Here is a 7,067-nt window from a genome sequence, read left to right as displayed (position 1 = left end):
TCGGGGTTGTCTGCTCCGAGTTTACGGGTGTGCTTTCCAGCAAGCGGCGGGTCATGCCAGGCATTTGAGAAAAAATTCAAAGGGGCACTTTGTTCACCTAAAGTTCGGTGAGGCGAAAGCCTTTAGCGCGGTGTTGCTGTTTCGCGGTAATACACTCGCGGTAATACAGGACGGGCTACGTCCATCGCTATGGACGAGGGTGGCGCTGGTGAACACTCTCATGGTTCGCTTACACCCAATAAACATAAATACCCACGAGAGCATCAGATTGGACAGTCGTCGCCGTAGCTCAGTTGGTAGATCACCGGACGCAATATTCGGAGGTCGTGGGTTCGGATCCCACCGGCGGCATGGTTGTTTTTTCTGCTTCTTTATAAGCAATTTTCTTTAAGCTATATATTAATGTAAGTATTATTATCCCACTAATCAGTACTAGACATAAAAAAAATTACAAATTCCCCTACGCAACCTCGTTTCAGTGACTGTTGGCTCCCTTCATTAGTTTGTCAAAAGAGCCCCACATTTCCTTTACCTTGCCTGCTAATATATATATATATATATATATATATATATATATATATATATATATAGAGAGAGAGAGAGAGAGAGAGAGGAGGTAAAGTAAATGAGGGGCCCGTTTGACAAACTTATGAAGGGAGCCAACAGTCACCGAAGCAAAGGTGCATAGGGGAACGTTATTATTATTATTTTTTAATGCTTTGTGCTTATCAGTGGGATAATATTACTTCGTTAAATAATTAATAATCGAAGTAATATTATACCACTGATAAGCACAAGACATTAAAAAAAATAATAATAATCGCATTCCCCTAGGCACCTTGGTTTCGGTGACTGTTGGCTCCCTTCATATATGTGTGTATATATATATATATATATATATATATATATATATATATATATATATATATATATATATATATATATATATATATATATATATATATATATATATATATATATATATATATATATATATTAGTTACGACGCTTCTCGAGTCGTGCGGCGCGTTCTACTGGCGTCTCTTGAGCCCGTTCTCTTCCTCGCTTCGTTCTGTCGTTGTTGCCTCTCTTTCGCGCTCTTCATAACGACTACAATACACTGACTGACTGACTGATGTTTCTGAGAGGAAGAAGGAAAAGGAAAGAGCATGGGCCTGCCTACTTGCTCAAGCCGAGTCACGCACGCTGCCGCGTGTTGAAGGTAGGAGCGGTTAAGGATAGGAGAGCAAAGAGTGAAAGAAAAGACGCGACGCGCTAATAGACCCCGGGCCGATCCCGGAGGCAGTGCAATACCGGGCCGACCCGTGCCAGAGTGCTTTAAGGCAAGCATTCCGCCATATTCCATATACACTGAGGCGAAGCGCATGCAGATATATATATATATATATATATATATATATATATATATATGTGTGTGTGTAGTTAAGCTCACGGCGCCGCTGATTCTACCTTGACTCGGGCTGCGGAAATGGTTCCAGATGACGGAAGTCTCCTGTCCTGTCTGCATTTTATTTTGTTTATTTGTTTACTTTTTCTGGCCAGGTCACGCGAGTGCAAGCATCTCCAATTTATATATGTTGGACAATTCCGCCACCGTCTGTTTCTGTACACCTTACTCGCTTAAATGCTCCCGCCATTGTCATTTAGCCGCCACACGACACTGGCATGAGCTCGGATGTTTTACTGCTGTGTGTCTGGCTGTTTTCATGCACAGTGCACGTGTGTTTAGTTAAGCTCACGGCGCCGCTGATTCGGCCTTGGCTCTGGCTGCCGAAGTGGTTCAAGATGACGGAAGCTCCGACCCTGTCTGCATTTTATTCTGTTTATTTGTTTACTCTTTGTGTACGGGGCACGCGAGTGCACGCGTCTTTAACTTTTGTGTGTAGTGCGATCCCGCCACCGTCTGCTCCTGTCCACCTTACACGCCGCCGCTCTGTTGCCTTGATGGGTAGCCATTATCCTCTCCCGCTCCGTGTTTTCCTTTTTTTTGTTTCCCTCGTCCGGGGTCGGCTCCCCGCGGCTTCGGGGTGGGCGGCGGGGTACAACACGTTTTTCTTTTTTATTTGTTCCCCCTTTTTTTCCCTTTCTATCTGTATCTTTTCTAGTATTCTTTGCCACCGTTTGTTTCTTTTGTTCATGTGTCGTACATGTGTGCCAGTGCCAACTCCTTAAGAAGAGGAAGAAGACCCCTGTAACTTCAGTCTTGAGAAAGGACAGGCTCTGTCCGAAACGTCGACTCAAAATAAATCTATGGCTAAATGAAGCGTTTTCAACTTTGAATATATATATATATATATATATATATATATATATATATATATATATATATATATATATATATATATATATATATATATATATATATATATATATATATATATATATATAGGCGACACCTCCTCTCCCTCTACCCCAGCGGAGCACATCTGGTGGAGCGAGCGGCTACGGCAGCAGCGTCGACGGCGCCGCCATCTTTTGGAGCGTGGCTGCGGTGTTGCTAGGCAACGGCGGCTCAATGTCGGCCACGGCATACGGCATACTACATACACCATACGGCATACGGCGCGACGAGCCGAAATGGCTCGATGGCCGGCGTAGTAAACCTTTCGCTTTAAAACCCTTCCCTTACGGCGCGGTTAAGCTCTCCACCGAGATGTGACATACACTGCGCCATTTTTGGCTCCAGACCAACATCGCCGAAGCCGACCACACCGGCTTTTCTGCAGGACACGGGGCCCTTAACGCTGTCGCGTTAAAAAACGCGTCAAAACCTTCGAGCAGTGAATATACAATCCCTCAGCATCCACTGCGCATTGCTCCGTGCTGCAATCAATACTCAAGCCGCTGCTTCGTCACCTCAACCGCTGCGACTGCGACAATCTGCGTCCTAAATCTGAGCGTGGTTGGCAGCGATGATATGCAGGCCAAAACTCCCCAACACTATTTTTGTACTGCTCGTACTACTCGTACCATGTAGGTGGCCAGACTTCGCAGCGCCCGCTGACATTGAGTTTGCTTGAGAATAAGGGAGGGTAACCCCGCCTTTCGGTTATTTCCGAAATTCTCCTGCTATGACTGGCAGGCTGGCAGCATGCTGTTTTCTGCTCAGTCGGTTCTTCTATCCAGACTTGTCGGTATTGAATGCCTTTTTTGAATATGAGTCTTATGTGGGATGGCGAAAAATAGCTGACGGCTTGGGAAGAAAGGTTGGGGAACAAAATCCAGACGGTAATCTGAACTCCTTAGCCGAAATGCTCTGAGCATCTTTGGAGGCTCAGCGCAATGACCCCTGCAGCTAGAAAATCGCGCGGTCGGTTTCGTCTGCGGTTTGTGTTTCAGCACCTTTCGTTGCTTGCGGTTTGCGATGTCAATAAGAAGAAATGTTTATGAAATCAAACATTGCTGCGTTGTTTGACGACGTGGCACGTTTTGCTTCGTCTCTACACATTCGGCGGTGATCAAGTAACAGTTTTGAAAAAAAAGGTTGATGGTTTAGCTCTGGTTAACCCTGGTCGACAGCAAAAAACTGCCTTTCCATGGCTACGTTTGCACGCACAGTAGTAGGAGTTTTTTTGGTTTGTTAAACATCTTGCTTTCTTCGAAACGACATTAAAGGCGCTCACACAAGACAGTAAATAATTGGTTTCGGGGAAACGAAATGGCGCAGCATTTGTCTCATATCTCGGCTGACACCTGAACCGCGCCGTAAGGGAAGGGATCAAGGAAAGATTGAAAGAAGGAAAGGAAGAAGGAGGCGCCGTAGTGGAAGGCTCCGGAATAATTTCAACCACCTGTGAGACAGGCGTCATTTCCCTTCCTAAAACTAAGCCTATTTCACTTACCTTCCCTTACGGCGCGATTCGGTCCACCGAGATATGAGAGAAAGGCTTAATTTCCTTTCCTTAAAACCACTTTTCATTTCATTTTGTCCCCGCCGCTGTCTCTCAGGGGTAGGGCGGTCGGCTACTGATCCGGAGTTCCCGGATTCTAACCCGACCGCGGCGGCTACGTTTGGATGGAAGCCAAACGCTAAGGCGCCTGTGTGCTGTGCGATGTCAGTGCGCGTTAAGATCCCCAGGTGGTCGAAATTATTCCGGAGCCCTCCACTACGGCACCTCTTTCTTCCTTTCCTCTTTCATTTCCTGGTTTATCCCTTCCTTTACGGTGCATTTCAGATGTCTGCCGATATTTGAGACAGATACTGCGCCATTTCCTTTCCCCAAAAACCAATTTTCATTTTCATTTTTTCCTTCCCTTACGGGCGTGGTTCGGGTGCCCACCGAGATATATGACACAGGCGTCATTTCTCATGGTTTGACCTCTACCTACATTCAAGGTGAAACCTACGGCCCAGCTGACGGCTCGAAAAGTAAGCGTACTGAAGCTTTTCGCTTCAAAATTCGAGATCACTGCGGTAACCCACATTGGAGTAATGCGATTGCATTGACGCCTCCTCGGCACTCGTCGCCTCTATTTGCTCCTTTGTGCCTCCGTTGCCCCTATTTGCCTGAGAATTTGTGCAATTCGTGTGATTCCCACTACGCATCGTTCTAAACTTTCAAATTTGGTGCCACGCGTTGGTTTCGCCCACACTTCCGGCGACGTGGTACTATACTTCCGGCGTTTCAAATTTGGCGCCCCCTTTGCCCTGGCCACAGCTACTTTTTTCACATTATTGGCTCTAATTAATTAACTATTTGTCTGATCGTCACGAAATTTTTTGCGCTGCATCCTGACATCGTCCGCCTTCGATTATAATCACTTCTTAGACGTCATATATTTCTAGTTCCCCACAATGGCTGCGGACACGTTTTTATTACACGAAAGCGCCGACATAGCCTAGTAACGCTTTCGCATTAATAATGCTATTATTGAATGCACTGCCAGGCATTCTTTCAAAAAGTCGAACTTGGAAGATCGCCTCTCAGTTATGCACCCCGCAGTAGCCGGAGTTATACGATGAGGTCCCGGAGGCAGCCAAAGAGGAAAGCAGCTACCAAACGAATGGTAAGCTTGTCGTAAGGAGGAAGTGGAGGAGGGAAGACAGGGAGGTTAACCGGAAGAATAAGCTGTTTGCTACCCTGCACGGGGGGAAATGGGTGAGGGAAGAAAAAGGTGAAGGAGTAAAGAGAGCAGCAGGAAACTGAAGTCACTGTGTGATGTCATATCGTTCGGTAAAGTCACAGCCTATCATGCAGGCCAGAAAACCTCAAGAATAGGATCAGTGCCTTGGAGGCCTTCACCGCCGACGATCGCCGCGACCAGCGGCCGAAAATCTTCGTTTCCGTCAGTGGGCGCTGACCTAGACGCTCCAGTGCGCGGCAGAGAGACTGCCTTTCGGCGCTGTAGGTAGGGCATTCACAAAGAATGTGGGCTATATTCTCCGCTCCAAGTATTTCGGCGCTCGGCAGCCACTTACCTCATCTACCACTTACACCGTCCACACCAACCCGGAACTCGACGCGCCAATCACTTATGAAGAGATCTTCGCAGCTGCATGCGCTTGTAGCCGCTCTAGTGTCCCAGGTGCCGAAAAAATCACTAACGCAATGCTACGCAACCTCTCCAATTATTTCCTTCAAGCACTTACCCAGTACATCAATGATGAACTGTGGACCCAAGGCAAAATATTCCCTCAATGGAAACACGCAGAAGTGATACTCATCTCTAAGCCCAAGAAGCCACCCTCCCTCTCTGCTCTCAGGCCCATATCGCTCACCTCCTGCTTGGGCAAGCTATACGAGCGAGTCAGCCAGACACGCCTGCAAAACTCTATTGAAGATCATTATCTCTTTCCTCCTTTTATGCTCGGCTTTCGACCAGGTCTTTGAACGCAAGACGCCTTTCTTCTTATCAAACACGAAGACCTCACGGGGATACCTCCTGGCGGACAGCACCTTCTAACAGTTGACATTATGGGCGCATTCGACCACATTTCCCATTCTGCAATCCTAAAAGGTCTAAATCAGATACGTTGTGGATCTCGCATCTTCCAATATATCTCCACCTTCCTCACTGCCCGCACAGCCACCATAAATATCGGATCTACTAGATCGTCTCCCTTCCAAACGCCTGACAAGGTCACTCCACAAGGTGCTGTCCTATCGCCACTACTATTCAATATAGCCATGGCCCCTCTCGCCCACAAACTCTCTACACTCTCTGACATCGGACATACCATCTATGCGGATGGCATCACCATCTGGTCAACCCGAGGATCCCTCGCCGCCAAAGAGCTAGCCTTACAAACAGCCATCGGTGTGGTCGAGCATTTTGTTCAGACCAGCACTATGCGGTGTGCACCGGACAAATCAGAATTTATCTGTTTTCATGGTCCCCGCTATGGTTCATCCGACCCAATCATGCTCAAAATTCACAATCACCCTATAGAAGAAAAATCACTCATCCGATAGCTTGGCCTCTGGGTCGAGCATGAAGGCAAGCTAACCCACACCACTGACACTCTACGCACGTCTGTGCTCAATATCACACGTATGGTACGACGCATCGCTGGACACCGCAAGGGCATGCGCGAGGATGACACCGTCCGCCTCGTCATGGCCGTGGCCATGAGTCGAATCCAGTATGGTCTCCCATACCACAATATTGATCGCACCACCGAGAGTAGGATCGATATCCTTATCCGTACCCTCTTTAAAGCAGCTCTGGGCCTTCCCATTTGTACATCCACCACTATACTGTTTGCACTTGGGATTCAGAACACGTTTGCGGAAATACAGGACGCTCTTCTGAACTCCCAACAGACTCGTCTCCTCACCATCTCGGCAGGTAGGGCCATCCTTTCAAGGATAGGTGACCTGCAAGCCACCAGGACCATGGCCCTGGCCGGAGTTCTTCCAAATGCTGTCCGCTCACGCCTTTACATGGGCCCATCCCTCGCCATATGAACCACGAGTCACAGGCCCCGCGCCGTCAGCCCCGTCTTCGCAGCCTCCGCAGGCATTACGGCCAAGACACCTCGGCTATGTTTGGGGATGTGGCTTCCTATGGACAGCCCCACAGATATGCTTGCGCTGCTGTCAATC

At 47.7% G+C, this 7,067-nt stretch overlaps 1 non-coding gene across 1 annotated transcript; it reads left to right on the top strand.

Moving 5' to 3' along the window:
* The first annotated feature begins 278 nt into the window (after positions 1–278).
* Positions 279–351, top strand: TRNAL-CAA (transfer RNA leucine (anticodon CAA)). Its single transcript has one exon. It is a non-coding gene; the product is annotated as a tRNA-Leu (tRNA).
* The last annotated feature ends 6,716 nt before the right edge of the window (positions 352–7,067 follow it).

Source organism: Amblyomma americanum, chromosome 1, assembly GCF_052857255.1.
Source record: "Amblyomma americanum isolate KBUSLIRL-KWMA chromosome 1, ASM5285725v1, whole genome shotgun sequence".
Taxonomy (NCBI): Eukaryota; Metazoa; Arthropoda; class Arachnida; order Ixodida; family Ixodidae; genus Amblyomma; species Amblyomma americanum.
This window is presented reverse-complemented; position numbering and strand designations above follow the sequence as displayed.